The sequence below is a fragment of the Hyla sarda genome, chromosome 1, assembly GCF_029499605.1.
Source record: "Hyla sarda isolate aHylSar1 chromosome 1, aHylSar1.hap1, whole genome shotgun sequence".
Classification (NCBI taxonomy): Eukaryota; Metazoa; Chordata; class Amphibia; order Anura; family Hylidae; genus Hyla; species Hyla sarda.
In genome coordinates, this window is record NC_079189.1 from 538100857 (window position 1) to 538117992 (window position 17136).

A 17136-nucleotide genomic window follows, 5' to 3' on the forward strand; every position below is an offset into this window, starting at 1 on the left:
GAACCCCAAAAAGCGTTGGATAGCACGGAGTCCGGAGGGGCGTGGCCAATCTAAGACGGCAGAAAGTTTGTCTGGATCCATCTGTAGTCCCTGGCCAGAGACCAAATATCCTAGAAAAGGAAGAGATTGGCATTCAAACAGACATTTCTCAATTTTGGCATAGAGTTGGTTGTCACGAAGTCTCTGAAGAACCATACGGACATGCTGGCGGTGTTCTTCTAGATTGGCAGAAAAAATTAGGATATCGTCCAGATATACAACAACACAAGAGTATAACAGATCACGAAAAATTTCATTGACAAAGTCTTGGAAGACGGCAGGGGCGTTGCACAGGCCAAAGGGCATGACCAGATACTCAAAGTGTCCATCTCTGGTGTTAAATGCCGTTTTCCACTCGTCCCCCTCTCTGATGCGGATGAGGTTATAGGCGCCTCTTAAGTCCAATTTAGTAAAGATGTGGGCACCTTGGAGGCGATCAAAGAGTTCAGAGATGAGGGGTAAGGGGTAGCGGTTCTTAACCGTGATTTTATTAAGACCGCGGTAGTCAATGCAAGGACGTAGGGAGCCATCTTTTTTGGACACAAAGAAAAATCCGGCTCCGGCAGGAGAGAAGGATTTACGGATAAAGCCCTTTTTTAGATTCTCCTGGACGTATTCGGACATGGCAAGAGTCTCTGGGGCAGAGAGAGGATAAATTCTGCCCCGGGGTGGAGTAGTACCCGGGAGGAGGTCGATAGGGCAATCATAAGGCCTGTGAGGAGGTAGAGTCTCAGCTTGTTTTTTGCAGAAAACATCCGCGAAGTCCATATAGGCCTTAGGGAGACCGGTTACTGGAGGAACCACAGAGTTACGGCCAGGGTTACTGGGAACCGGTTTTAGACAGTTCTTGGAACAAGAGGACCCCCAACTCTTGATCTCCCCAGTGGACCAATCCAGGGTTGGGGAATGAAGTTGAAGCCAGGGAAGTCCAAGGAGAATTTCCGAGGTGCAATTGGGGAGGACCAAAAGTTCAATCCTCTCATGATGAGATCCGATGCTCATAAGAAGGGGCTCCGTGCGGAAACGTATGGTACAGTCCAATCTTTCATTATTTACACAATTGATGTAGAGGGGTCTGGCGAGACTGGTCACGGGGATGTTGAACTTGTTGACGAGAGAGGCCAAAATAAAATTTCCTGCAGATCCAGAGTCCAAGAAGGCCACTGTAGAGAAGGAGAAGGCAGAGGCAGACATCCGCACAGGCACAGTAAGACGTGGAGAAGCAGAGTAGACATCAAGGACTGTCTCACCTTTGTGCGGAGTCAGCGTACGTCTTTCCAGGCGGGGAGGACGGATAGGACAATCCCTCAGGAAGTGTTCGGTACTAGCACAGTACAGGCAGAGGTTCTCCATACGGCGTCGTGTCCTCTCTTGAGGTGTCAGGCGAGACCGGTCGACCTGCATAGCCTCCACGGCGGGAGGCACAGGAACAGATTGCAGGGAACCAGAGGAGAGAGGAGCCGAGGAGAAGAAACGCCTCGTGCGAACAGAGTCCATATCTTGGCGGAGTTCCTGACGCCTTTCGGAAAAACGCATGTCAATGCGAGTGGCTAGGTGAATAAGTTCATGTAGATTAGCAGGAATTTCTCGTGCGGCCAGAACATCTTTAATGTTGCTGGATAGGCCTTTTTTGAAGGTCGCGCAGAGGGCCTCATTATTCCAGGACAATTCTGAAGCAAGAGTACGGAATTGTACGGCGTACTCGCCAACGGAAGAATTACCCTGGACCAGGTTCAACAGGGCAGTCTCAGCAGAAGAGGCTCGGGCAGGTTCCTCAAAGACACTTCGAATTTCCGAGAAGAAGGAGTGTACAGAGGCAGTGACGGGGTCATTGCGGTCCCAGAGCGGTGTGGCCCATGACAGGGCTTTTCCGGACAGAAGGCTGACTACGAAAGCCACCTTAGACCTTTCAGTGGGAAACAGGTCCGACATCATCTCCAGATGCAGGGAACATTGGGAAAGAAAGCCACGGCAAAACTTAGAGTCCCCATCAAATTTATCCGGCAAGGATAAGCGTATCCCAGGAGCGGCCACTCGCTGCGGAGGAGGTGCAGGAGCTGGCGGAGGAGATGACTGCTGAAGCTGTGGTAGTAACTGTTGTAGCATAACGGTCAGTTGAGACAGCTGTTGGCCTTGTTGCGCTATCTGTTGTGACTGCTGGGCGACCACCGTGGTGAGGTCAGCGACAACTGGCAGAGGAACTTCAGCGGGATCCATGGCCGGATCTACTGTCACGATGCCGGCTGGCAGGTAGTGGATCCTCTGTGCCAGAGAGGGATTGGCGTGGACCGTGCTAGTGGACCGGTTCTAAGCCACTACTGGTTTTCACCAGAGCCCGCCGCAAAGCGGGATGGTCTTGCTGCGGCGGTAGTGACCAGGTCGTATCCACTAGCAACGGCTCACCTCTCTGGCTGCTGAAGATAGGCGCGGTACAAGGGAGTAGGCAGAAGCAAGGTCGGACGTAGCAGAAGGTCGGGGCAGGCAGCAAGGATCGTAGTCAGGGGCAACGGCAGAAGGTCTGGAACACAGGCTAGGAACACACAAGGAACGCTTTCACTGGCACAATGGCAACAAGATCCGGCAAGGGAGTGCAGGGGAAGTGAGGTGATATAGGGAAGTGCACAGGTGAACACACTAATTGGAACCACTGCGCCAATCAGCGGCGCAGTGGCCCTTTAAATCGCAGAGACCCGGCGCGCGCGCGCCCTAGGGAGCGGGGCCGCGCGCGCCGGGACAGAACAGACGGAGAGTGAGTCAGGTAGGGGAGCCGGGGTGCGCATCGCGAGCGGGCGCTACCCGCATCGCGAATCGCATCCCGGCTGGCAGCGGAATCGCAGCGCCCCGGGTCAGAGGACGTGACCGGAGCGCTGCAGCGGGGGGAGTGAAGCGAGCGCTCCGGGGAGGAGCGGGGACCCGGAGCGCTCGGCGTAACACACCCACTGAGAGGGAAGACAAACTAACCTACTACAGAGACATCATACGTAGTCAGTTGGTCGATGCCTATCTGCGCCATCGTCCATCCTCTCGCAGGTCTGACTCGGGGGGCCCTCTGCGCTCACCTTCCACTGCCATAGCTGCTGGGGAGGGGAGGCAGGAGCAGTACCAGCTCCATTAGCAGCAGCCTGAGTCTACAGTCACTGATTAGTAGCTTTCTTCACCCGCATAGTAAAGCAACTCATCATCAGCAGGTAGACCTGGAGCAGGACCTGAACCAACAGGTGGTGGCATACCTTGACATGACCATATCAACACACTTTGAAGAGCCGCTGGACTTCTGGGCAGCCAAACTTAATTTGTGGCTGCAACTAGCAAAGTTTGCCCTGGAAAAGCTGTCCTGCAAGGCCAGTTGTGTGCCATCAGAGTGGGTATTTAGTGTAGTGGGGGCCATATTAACCCCAAGGAGAACTCGTCTGTCCACGAAAAATGTGGAGAGACTGACCTTTGTGAAAATGAATCAGGCATGGATCAGCCAGGATTTCCACCCACCAATGCATCAGATTAGATTGACCATGGTGCCATACCAACACTTCACACATATGGATAGTGCAAAACATATTTAAAGTGCTGCTCCCCAGTTACAGACATTCCTCAGCATCAGACCACAAGTAAGTATTGGAGATATGCATTAGCTAAAACACAACTTTTCTTAGGAAAAAAATCTATGTACACATTTTTTTTTTTTTATCAAACAAAAGGAAAGGTGTGCAAAAAATACCATGTGCCATCTACACCACCAAGTATTGATGTGATGCAAAGACCTCTAAAAGATGAAAGGGAACAAAGTATAGGAATTAATAATGCGAGAGTAGGGCCTTACAGGGAAAATTTTCACCCCCCACCAGTTACAATGGACCATACATTGTTCCCTTCCACCTTTTAGAGGTCTTTGCATCACGTCAATACTTGGTGGTGTAGGTGGCACATGGTGTTTTTTGCACACCTTTCCTTTTGTTTGATTTCCAAAAAATTTTGGGTACATATATTTTATCCTAAGAATATTATTAAAAGTTAAGTTTTACATAATGCATATCCTCCATACTTACTTGTGCACACTAACACTTTTAATTTTTCTTCTGCCTACCTTCCTCAGCTACTGATGCCAAGTTCTCCTTTTTTCACCCACCTTCATCACCGGGTACTGGTATTGCTACCCACCGCCCCCACTATGTCACCTGGACACTTTCAGGACTCCTGATGCTGCTGATGTCACCTCCAGGCTGTCTCATACTGCCATTGTATGTTCTTCTTATGCTGATGCCAGCTCCAGACTGTCTCATTCTGCCATCATATGTTCTCCTCATGCCTCTGCCACCTCCAGGCTCTCTCATTCAGCAACTATATGGTCTCCTCATGCTGCCGCCACCTCCACACTGTGTTATTCAGCCACTATATGGTCTCCTCATACTGATGCCACCTCCAGGGTCTGCTATTGTGCCGCTCTGCGACAGTGATTCGTAAAGCGATGCCTCTAATCTGCATGTCATACTGAATAACAATATTATTTCAGTAACCCAGCACACACCCTATGCGTGTTACAGCAAGGCAAAGTGTTGTACACCCCTATTGAGGCTCTCTGTAGCCCAGAAATAGCCATTTTTAATATAGATTCACTGCAAAGAAATTCGGACCGAACCAAATTTTTCCGCAAAAATCGGCGAATCAAATTTTTACAAAATTCACTCATCTCTATACATAACTATAGGACCATGTTTTGCAACCAGTGTCTCTCCAGCTGTTGCAAAACTACAACCCCTGGCATGCCCAGACAGCTATGGCTGTCTGGGCATGCCGGGAGTTATAGTTTTGCAACAACTGGAAACACACTGATAGAGGGATGCGGCTGCACATCACAGTTGACGCACAATTCTTATTCACAGCCATTGACAGATCGTGCCTGGACACCCCGTTAATATGGTAAAAAAATATTTAAAAAAAAAAACTAATAAAGCAACAAACATAACCCTGATGCTCCTTAAAGTAAATAAGCCTTTTAAACAAGACAAGTGAAAATAAAAAAGTTTTCCTTAGGCTGTTTTCAAAGCAAAACATATTGCTTATATTTACACCATTGAGTTCCTCTAAGAACACTCTTGTGTTCATTTCCCTTGTGTTGACATAACACTATCGTCTCGAGTTTACTTAAGATGCACTTGACACTGTAATTCCCACCTCCTTACTTACCCATACACATATCCATGACTTTGTAGATACTGTAGGTTGAAATTGTACCAAAGAGAACTAAATGGCAGAGATAGGTTCACATAACCATACATGGACAAATGTGTGTTTTTTAAAGGGGCCGCAATGAAAAATGATTATACTTTCTCTGAATGTACTCATTTTGCCAACTTTTTATGTGTACTACATCACACATTTTTGCTTAGGATGTTGTGGGTGTTGGTAATAATGTCCCTGAGTTCTCGGGTGGCTAAATGGTCAATATCTGGTGGCCTAGGGTGATGAATGGGTTAATACTGGTGTTCATTATCCATACAATAGAAACGGTGCCACCAGTTTTCATTTAAATTGTTTTAAAACGTAATGAAAAGACATTAAAATATAGAAAGCAAATCATGGTTAAACTGTATAGCCAAACACGTTTTGAACTGTATAGAATTCTTTATCATGGCAGTGAATTTTTCGTCTGACCTCTAATGTTTAGACTGGTGGCGAACTGAGAAGCATTTTTTTTTTTTGTATTCATTATTCATAGTTAATATCTAATATTCCTTATTACACTTAATATAATTATATACCATTGTTTTTTACTCAAATGTTCATGGGAAAATTCCCAAGTATTAAAGGGGTACTCTGATGAAAAACTATTTTTTTTTTCATATCAACTGGTGCCAGAAAGTTAAACAGATTTGTAAATGACTTCTATAAAAAATTCTTAATCCTTCCAATACTTATCAGCTGCTGAAGTTGAGTTGTTCTCTGCTGACACCTCTATCTGTCTCAGGAACTGTCCAAAGTAGGAGCAAATCCCCATAGCAAACCTCTTCTGCTCCAGACAGTTCCTGACATGGACAGATGTGTCAGCAGAGAACACTGTGGTCAGACAGAAAAGAACAGCTTCACTTCAGCAGCTGATATGTACTGGTAGGATTAAGATTTTTTTTATAGAAGTCATTTACAAATCTGTTTAACTTTCTGGAGCCAGTTGACATTAAAAAAAAAAGTTTTTCACTGGAGTACCCCTTTAAAGTGGCTTTTCTAGACTTGATGGTCTATCATCAGAATAGGTCATCAATATCTGTTAGGTAAAGACACGCACCAGTTACTCCTGTTGATCATTCACACTTAATGTGAGCAGAGCCGCAGTAACCCCAAACCACCACTGAACAATGTACGGCGCCATATGCTTAGGGTTTTATTCACCAATACTGGCAAACAGCTGATTGGTGGGGTGCCGAGTGTCAGACCCTAAGGCCAGGTTCACACTTTGGAGTTTCCACCTGGACAGAATCTGGCCGGAGACTGAACGTGTGGCCAACGCCGACTGAATCAGATGGCAATAGCTGCGAAGCAGATTCCGCCTAAAGAATGAATGTTCATTGTTTCGGCGGTGGAATTTCAGAGGCGGAATGTCCGCCGCTGGAAAATCCATAGTATGTGTTTTACCAATGGAATTCTGCCATACTGGAATATCCAACAAAATTCCTACGCGGAATTTCAGTCAGAAATTCCATAGTGTGAACCTGGCCTAACTGATCAGATAGTGATGGCCTATGCTAAAGGTAGGCCATCAATGAAAAAGTCCTAGAAAGCTCCATTTAGAAACTCCTTCCTAGGTTTGATGTGCTGTACAAAATAGGGAATAGGGGGTAGATAACAAGTGTACAAAAAGTTCTTTCCTCTTGACAAATTATTGTTTGGTTACTATTTTTTATTGCTATAATTTTGCTAAAATATTATATAAGTGATGAGTATCAGAATCCCTGAGTTTATTGTTTATTTGCACTTTCTGCTGGTAATAAAGCCTAAAATCACCAGCACTAATCTGACAACACACAAGCGTCATTATAGATATTAGAGAAGGTAGTCCAGCGCAGTGGCTCTGTTGCAGAAGCAATCTCTTATTTATAGAACAGCAAAACACATGGATAAGAACACACAGGGACTCGTTTCGATTGTCTTAGCGATCTTAATCGTACTGACTGCTGTTCTATAAATAAAAGATCGCTACTGCGCTGGACTACCTTCTCTTTGCCAAGTATTCGTAGTGTGGTCCACACTGGTCCGTGAAGGGGGAGGCAAACGGGGGTGAGCTGGACTTCTGTGTTTGTACTGCATTATAGGGATTAGTGCCGAGTGTGACATTTACCAGGTAACTCCAAGAAATGATTGTAAGTCCTCGTGTTTGGTCGGACACTGAAACAACACCTGTAATAATATACCTGTGTGCCACAGCGCAGACTAGAAGGCTTAGTGTGACATGAAAGAAAACAAAATGTGCCTTACATGTAACACATATGGTTCATGCCTGTCAGTCATGTCACTTTAAGAATCAGTTACCTACATACAAGTCAGGATTGATTAGAATAACCTTCAACCATAGCAAATGAAGAAGATGGAACAAAATCCAGTTTGTTTTTGTTTTAACTACTTTGTACATCTGGAACACTTCAAGGTATCAGGATCTTGAGTTTGCAACCTACAACCTAGGTATCTGTCCTAAGTGGAGGAACAAAATATTATATATATATATATATATATATATATATATATATATATATATTGTGCACACAGGCCTTGTCTAACTGGGCAATGATAGATAGGCAGATGGATAGATAGATAGATAGATAGATAGATAGATAGATAGATAGATGCATAGATAGATAGATAGATAGATGCATAGATAGATAGATAGATAGGCAGATGCAGAGATAGACAGATAGATAGAAATGAAATAAATAGATAGATAGATAGATATGAGATAGATATAACATAGATAGATAGATATGAGAGAGATAGATAGATAGATAGATAGATAGATAGATAGATAGATAGGAGATAGATATAAGATAGATAGATAGATATGAGATAGATAGATAGATAGATAGATAAATACATTTTGGGGACACATTTTGATCAAAAGGTGCGCTGAGAGCCTCCATTTTTTGACCTAGAGTGCTGTTGCAACTTTCTTGTTTATAGATAGATAGATAGATATGAGAGATAGATAGATATGAGAGAGATATATAGATAGATATGAGATAGATATAAGATAGATAGATATGAGATAGATAGATATGAGATAGATATGAGATAGATGGATAGATGGATAGATGGATAGATGGATAGATAGATAGATAGATAGATAAATAGATAAGCTGACGTAGCCTTGGAGGCCCAAGAGAAGCCCAAACTGGTGAAAACCTCAGGGTACATTTCCCTTTATTGACCTATAAACCAGCCCTAACTTCGAAGAAAGTACCTTTGATCTAACATTTGTGGTATATATTCTAACAACATTCAAGTTATAATATGCATAACTGTGATCAAGACAGTGGCGTTGCGACCCGGGTGCGGGGGGTGCGGCCCGCACCGGGTGACACCAACCTAATGGGGTGACACCAAGACGCTCCGTAGCCCCACCCCCCCCATCTGTGCCCGACCGGCCTCCCATCCGTCAGCACCCCCCCCCCCCCCCCCCGCGCTGTGTGTGCGCAACCCCCCTCTTTCTCCTTCACTGTGCGCCCGTCCATCATCACACCCCCCCTCACCTTCACCAGTACTGTGCCCGGCCTCCGCTCCCACGTCTGCGCCGGCCTGACGTCACACCGCATGGCCGCGCAGGAGGACGTCAGTTACGTCACTCGCACGGCGCCCGGTGAGAAGGAGTGCTGCGCTGGATAGGTGAGTGTGTATGTCTGTCTCTCTGTCTGTATCTATCTATGCTTGTGTGTGTGTATCAGACTCTGTGTGTGTGTGTGTGTGTGTGTGACTGTGTATGTGTGTCTGTGAGTGTGTGTGTCTCTCTGACTGTGTGTGTTTGTGTGTGTCTCTCTCTCTGTGTTGTATGTGTTTTTTGTGTGTGTGTGTGTGTGGGGGGGGGGGGGGGGTGGTTGTATAACCAGCAATCTATTGTGGGGAGACTTTGACCCATTGTGGGGAACCTGCAAGGGAACCTGCGGCCTAATGTGGGGAAACTACTACCAAGTGTGGGGAGTCTATGCTACCTTATGTGGGGAGTCTATGCTAACTTATGTGGGGAGTCTATGCTACCTTATGTGGGGAATCTGTGCTACCTAATGTGGGGAAATTGCTACCTAATGTGGGGAATCTGTGCTACCTAATGTGGGGAAATTGCTACCTAATGTGGGGTAACTGGTACCTACCTAATGTGGGGGAACTGGTACCAAATGTGGGAAATCTATGCTGCCTAATGTGGGGAATAGATGCTACCTAATGTGGGGAAACTGCGACCTACCTAATGCGGGGGAACTGCTGCCTACCTAATGCTCCCCCCCTGGCAGTAGCACCCTCATCATCCACCAGCAACACCCCCCCCCCCCCCCCAGCAGCACCTCCATCAGCAGATCCTGATGGTGGATGATGGCGGTGCTCCTGCCAGGAGGATGATCCTGCGGATGGATGATGGGGATGATACTGCCAGGGGGGATGGCCAGTAGCACCCTCATCATCCTCCAGCAACACCCCCCGAGTAGTAGCACCCCCATCATCCACTAGCAACACCACCAATACCCCCCTCCCGTCGTAATAGCATCAGCTAACGGATGTTGAGGGGTGTTACTGCGGTTGTGGTATTATATTCAGAGGGTGCACTGTATGGCAACGTTATATTCAGAGGGCGCCGTTTGTGGTAGTATTATATTCAGAGGGCGCAGTTTGTGGTAGTATTATATTCAGAGGGCGCAGTTTGTGGTAGTATTATTAGAGATGAGCGAACTTACAGTAAATTCGATTCGTCACAAACTTCTCGGCTCGGCAGTTGATGACTTATTCTGCGTAAATTAGTTCAGCCTTCAGGTGCTCCGGTGGGCTGGAAAAGGTGGATACAATCCTAGGAAAGAGTCTCCTAGGACTGTATCCACCTTTTCCAGCCCACGGGAGCACCTGAAAGCTGAACTAATTTATGCAGGAAAAGTTATCAACTGCCGAGCAGAGAAGTTTGTGACGAGTTGAATTTACTGTAGTTTGCTCATCTCTAAGTATTATATTCAGAGGGCGCAGTGGGTGGTAGTATTATATTCAGAGGGTACAGTATGTGGCGGTATTATATTCAGGGGTACAGTATGTGGCAGATTTATATTCAGGGGTACAGTATGTGGCAGATTTATATTCAGGGGTACAGTATGTGGCAGATTTATATTCAGAGGGTACAGTATGTGGCAGATTTATATTCAGAGGGTACAGTATGTGGCAGATTTATATTCAGAGGGTACAGCATGTGGCAGATTTATATTCAGAGGGCGCAGTTTGTGGTAGTATTATATTCAGAGGGTACAGTATGTGGTAGTATTATATTCAGTGGGTACAGTGTGTGGCGGTATTATATTCAGGGGTACAGTATGTGGCAGATTTATATTCAGAGGGTACAGTATGTGTTGGTATTATATTCAGAATGTACAGTGTGTGGTAGTATTATATTCAGTGGGTATGGTGTATGGAAGGTTTATAATCAAAGAGTATAGTGTATAGTAGTATTATATTTAGAGGATACAGTGTCTGGCAGGTTTATAATAATAATTATTTTCATATAGAGGATGAGAATGCGCTGACATAGTGAGGAGACGTCTGGGCGTCACATTCTGCAGAGAGAAGTTTTAGCTGGATCAAGTCCTGGCGGTATGTACCATCTGAATTAGATAAGGGAAGACTATAGAGAAGACGTCACCTGTAGTCATTGTGTATTCTCCTCACTATAGAGAAGACGTCACCTGTAGTCACTGATATCATTGTACATTCTCCTCACTATAGAGAAGACGTCACCTGTAGTCACTGATATCATTGTGTATTCTCCTCACTATAGAGAAGACGTCACCTGTAATCACTGATATCATTGTGTATTCTCCTCACTATAGAGAAGATGTCCCCTGTAATCACTGATATCATTGTGTATTCTCCTCACTATAGAGAAGACGTCCCCTGTAGTCACTGATGTCATTGTGTATTCTCCTCACTATAGAGAAGACGTCCCCTGTAGTCAGATATCATTGTGTATTCTCCTCACTATAGAGAAGATGTCACCTGTAGTCACTGATATCATTGTGTATTCTCCTCACTATAGAGAAGATGTCACCTGTAGTCACTGATATCATTGTGTATTCTCCTCACTATAGAGAAGATGTCACCTGTAGTCACTGATACCATTGTACATTCTCCTCTCTACATCAGAGCTGTAGTCACTTGTCAGTTCTACAGTTAGGTCAGTGAAACTACAACTCCCAGCATAACCTCACCACTGCTCAAAGGGGTACTCTACTGGAAAACATTTTTTTTAATCAGCTGGTGCTACAAAGTTAAACAGATTTGTAAATTACTTCTATTTAAAAATCTTAATCCTTCCAGTACTTATTAGCTGCTGTATAAGCGATTCACAGGAAGTTATTTTCCTTTTTAATTTATTTTCCTGTGGAAACATATATTTATTTATTTTAAATCTACTGGTAGCAGAAAGTTAAACAGATTTGTAAATTACTAACATTAAAAAATCTTAATCCTTCCAGTACTTATTAGCTGCTGAATACTAGAGAGGAAATTATTTTCTTTTTGGAACACAGAGCTCTCTGCTGAATCATGACCACAGTGCTCTGTGCTGACACCTCTGTCCATGTCAAGAACTGTCCATAGTAGGAGCAAATCCCCATAGCAAACCTATCCTGCTCTGGACAGTTCCTGACATGGACAGAGGTGTCAGCAAATAGCACTGTGGTCAGACTGGAAAGAACTACACAACTTCCTGTGGAGCATACACCAGCTTATAAGTACTGTAAGTATTAAGATTTTAAATAGAAGTAATTTAAAAATCTGTTTAACTTTCTGGCACCAGTTGATATAAAAGTAAATGTTTTCCAGTGGAGTACCCCTTTAAGTAATTCTGGGAGCTGTATATTTCAATGGTGAAAACTTCTTTAACACTTTCCTATTCTGGGGCAACTGGTATATCTGATTATTATACTGGAATTTCTCACAATGCGCTACAACAGTGGTGTATGTCACAACAGGCTAAATACTTACTGGGGGGGGGGGGGTAGGTATGGGGGTGACACCATTTTCTACCGCACCGGGTGACACTAACCCTAGCAACGCCACTGGATCAAGATACTGGTACAGACAGGTAGATTGGCCAGGGGGTGCACTAATGCCTTTCTAGCCCTATGGCATAGAAGTAGGACAAAATAAGAAGTATAACTAGAAGTTTTATGCTTAGTTAGCCTATGTACACTAAACTCTAGGATTGGAGAATCTGTATTGGAAGTTAAAGTTGTGTTGGCATGAAGGGCAAGAGGTTAGAATGTGGTGCTATTTTGCCATTCCATGTTGTTGGAGCTTCAGGATAATGTTTGTATCCCTATATGACCTGCAATATTCAACTGGTTATTGAATATATTCTATTCTATTGTTGCCAAGGATATTAATAATATATACATAGCTGGTAATAAATACAGAGAATTGTCACAGGAGCCTGCATTCTGTCCAAATTGTCCTTACTACAAGGCCAGAAGTTTTAAGGTCTATTCACATGTACAGTATTCTGCGCAGAGTTGATGCTCACGATTTCAAGCCGTGTTCAGTCATTCAGTTTACATTGAAATCTGCAGCAGAAAATCCTGCGTATCAAATCTGCACAGAATAATGTACGTGTCTATAGATCCTAAAGAAGCACTGCAGGTTTTGTTGTTTTTTTGCCCATACTATGCACATTTACCATCACTAGTCCTATAGTGCAGTCTATTTCATTCTAGCACGGCTGCAGCCATGCGTTTAATTGACCTACAGTTTTAAAAATGTCAGAGGAGGTCAGTCTTGGGTCAGCTGACTTTCTGTGAACAGCAGATGACATCATAACCTATCCGATCTCTCTTGACAGGTTACAGACCCCTCCCCAACCAGCTCTGTCTGTATACTGCTGCTATCTAAAATGGATTAGGATACATAGTAGTTATACATCTCCCCTGAGGCTGTGTTCTCATACTGCATTTTTGCTGTGCTTTTTGTGATATCCCAGTACAGGACATGGCACTGCACTACAATTAGGCCCTGTCAGGTTGAGTCCCTAGGTGACCTGGGGGCTCTCCTGCAGTGTCTCCCCTGCTGTTATTATAGTGTTAATTAATGTCATAGGATTATAGTCAGTATGTCAATGTATAGTCAGTATAAAGGACCTTTAGAGGACTCCAGTAAATGTGGAATGGACCTGTGAAAAGCCACATGTTATGTTTATGTTATCACATGTTACCCAGAGAGCATCAGTTTAACACATGACCCACAGCTTGACCAATGGGCTTTGGCTCAGCCCCCCTCTATATAAGGGGGCAGCCATTCCAATTCTCTCTCTTGTACCATCATCACTTTACTGAGACCAGCAAACACCAGAGATCTCAGTGCTAGTGTCCAGTACCTGGAAGGCCTCAAACCTACAGTCATTCCAGTAAGTCAAGTCTATGTCTGCTGTCACTATCTACAGTCTAGCCAAGCCTCAAGTTAATTATCTAAAGTCTATTACAAGTATAATTGGTCCAAGCAAGCTGTGAGGTCCTTCTGTGTTCCTGGCCACCTCTCTGGGATTCAGTAAATCCCAGTAAAGCCTCTGTTAAACCATAACCTGGTTGTGGACTCTCATTTTCACTGCCTAGCTATTGGAATAGCAGAGATACCGTTTGGGTGGTTCTGGTACCCAAAAACCACTCTGGCGTCACGAACATTAGGCGTTAATAACACCTTGCCCCTGGAGTTAATACCATCTTGCCCCATCCACCTACACCACTACACCCTGTGGTCCCGCCATCACCGTGGGTCATCAAATTTTCCTAATCGATGGAAAACAACACTTTTTTACTGCCATTGCTTAATTGGGGCTAGAGATGCAGAATTTTTCCAGTGATCTTGAAAAATTACAGGAAAAATGCTGTAAAATGGCTACAAAAATGTGGTAAAATGACAACACATGAACATAGCCTGCAGATTTAAAATCTTCCTAAAACACCTCAGTTGCGATCATGGGTCAAATCACTTTCGCCTCATGGCAATGTTTCTAAAAAAAAAAGACACTTTGAATAGACTACATGCACCAAAACTACACACAAAGTAAATGGACCCCAACCCATTTATAAGTCTCAGAAGTTAAGGCTGCTAGTGTCTAGTCAGGTAATTAGATCACCAGGTGCAGTTATGAGACTCCACCACCTCTCTCTGTAAAGCCAGAGGATTCATGGGAATTGTAGGCAGCATTAGAAAATATGCAAAGAGAGGTGTAGTTGCCCATAGCAACCAATCAGCTTGCTTCTTTCATTTTTAAAAAAGACCTTAAAAATGAAAGAAACAATCTGATTGCTATGGGCAACTGCGCCACATTGATAAATGGCCCCCAGTGTTTCAATCCAACTAGGGAGTTAAAGACTGGGAATGCATACCCCGTGAGAAATCTGTAGACAGCTGTTTTGTGGGGTTATTGTCCCAGAGTATAGAGTATTGTGGTGGACGGCTGTTGAGGGGCCATTGGTTGTGGGACCAAGAAAATAATTTCAGTGATGGAATTGGAATCAGTATGGCTGAAATCTCATGCATGCCATGCCAAAACAGGTATGCACAATGCATACACAAGAACCTCTAGATTATTTCTGTGGTAGTGGGTGTAATGAGGGCAGATGGAATTGCCCTAGGGGCAGATGACATTAACCCCTTGTGTTCGTGACGCCAGGGCATGATTTATCCCCAATACCACCCGAAGGTATACCGCTGGATACTGGGCTAGGCACGGGGGCAATAATGACTCCGACGCCAAGTTATGGAACAACTGTAGCTTTACTGAGTTAGACAGGTGGAATAGTCTATCCAGCTTAGCCAGGCCCATGGAGGTGACCAGTGACTTTAGAGACCTTAGGGCTTGCTTGGACAATTTTGATGCAGGCCACACTGACTGAAGACAGGATGACTTTGACTGACTTGACTGAGACTGACTGTACCCTGTTTGTTGCTTACCAGGCTCTGACTGGGACCTGTAGACTTGTGGCTGCGTGGTTGACTTGAGGCCTCCTCTGGACTCCAGAAACACTCTTAGGACTTGATTGCACTGGACCTCAGCAAAGACTTAACTGGAAATCAAGAGAGCGAGCTAGCTCCTCCCAGGGCTTATATGGGGGAGACGAGGAAGGGTCCCATAGGTCACCGATACCTCACTGGGTAACAATCACTTGACACTGGTAATCACATGTCAATTGTTCTTAAAGAAATAACACTTTTATATACAATACACAGCATAAAGATAACTATACAAAGGGAACAGGTGTAGGGGGCTCAGGGGACACTGCAGGGAGGCTGCCTGACAGGACAGCTAGGGTACAGGGGTGCAACTCCTGTACCGGGCCACCACATTTCTTAATAACATCCTATGTTTCATTATATAAGCAAATAAAAAACAATTAATTCCCGGAGTGCTTCTTTAGGGAGATGTTGAGCTGCATGGTCTCTGCAGAGTTCCCATAAAACAGTGCCAGTGATCTCAGCCTGACAGCCGTAACCAGGATTTACACTTCACTTATTCCATGGCCTCAAGATGCACTTTCCTGCCACTGACAACCATCTAGAAGCATTTATAAATCACTTTACAGTGGCTGTAGCCACCTAAACAATGTTAATATTTCATCCCAAATTAAAACCACTCCGGAGCATGGCAGCAGCTGGTCAGCACATGAGAGATTTAGAATAAATAGCTTGCAACACTTCAAAGAGTCACTTCAGTTTAACAGGCTGAAAAATAATATTTAATTCATTGTTTTTTTTTTAACTTTGATTTAAGGTACAATTTCTTAGGTTTCTTACTTGAGAATTACAAGAAATGGGGAATTAAAACCCAGAGGGCACAAGGCATTTGGAACTGACGGTCCAAGAATTTGGCAGGAAAGAGAACATTATTTACCAAACCCAAAGATAATCTGTGAACGTTACATGGTAACCACCTGTGCAGGGGCAACTATGTTCATGGGGCCCTTTGACTCCTAAGGGGTGGGTGGTGACTGGAGAAGGGTTAGATGGGCTATGGTTAGGCTGGTTGTGCTGTGTCAAAGCAGATGAAGCCCCATAGAGGCATGTGCACATGTGTTCCCAGAATTACACAGAAGTTGTAGTTTAACAAGATACTTTATTAAACCCAGTCATAAAACCAAGATCAGGGACCTAGTGGCCCTACCCATTTGGGCTGCTCCAATATTACTGTCAGATCTCAGCCCATCCTAACAGATGGGCTAAAGGTTACAATATTGGAGCAGCCCGATTGTCCACGATCTTTGGTTTCCAAGAGTTCTACGAAAGTCTGTCTAACCCAAATGCCAAATGGGTTTGCACCAGTCACATGGCGAAGGAATCACTTGGTTCCTCTGTGCGAGATAATGACCGATAATCAGCAAGTGTAAAAGTTAAAGGGCCATTACTCTAGTCCACCTTCCCACATGCCTGCTGCATTGCCCTCTGCCACTAGATATGGTCTGCACCACCCATTCTTTGCTTCTTCCTTCTAGTATACTCTCCCGATAGCTAATTTAGCAACACAATGTTGTCCCTATTTCAGCATCAGTCCTTGCATTAGTCTCAGGGGCATGGCTATAGGGGGTGCAAAGGTAGCAGTTGCACCAAGGCTCTGGTGCCTAAGGGGGGCCCCAAAGCCCATTTGCCCCATAAGAGACCAGTATTATAATTGGCACATGGGGCCCCGTTACAGATTTCGCATTGAGGCCCAGAAGCTACAAGTTACGCCTCTTATGCGTCCATTGGGGCACCAGCCACCTTGTCCTTCCCCTGGTATCCAGGGACCCCATGTTTCCAATAATCAGTGATGCTGCAGGATTCAGCCACCGCATACAGCAGCCCACCAAACTATATCATAAACAGTAAAGCTGGGGTGTGCATTGG

The 17136-nt window shown here is 44.7% G+C and overlaps 1 protein-coding gene and 1 long non-coding RNA gene across 15 annotated transcripts in view; one reads left to right on the forward strand and one right to left on the reverse strand.

Annotated features, from left to right (window-relative positions):
* Nucleotides 1-17136, reverse strand: part of PDE4D (phosphodiesterase 4D) — an 846931-nt gene that overhangs the window by 129035 nt on the left and 700760 nt on the right. The gene's annotated exons all lie outside the window — the stretch shown is intronic.
* Nucleotides 1-17136, forward strand: part of LOC130291776 (uncharacterized) — a 69778-nt gene that overhangs the window by 51531 nt on the left and 1111 nt on the right. The window lies entirely within an intron of this gene.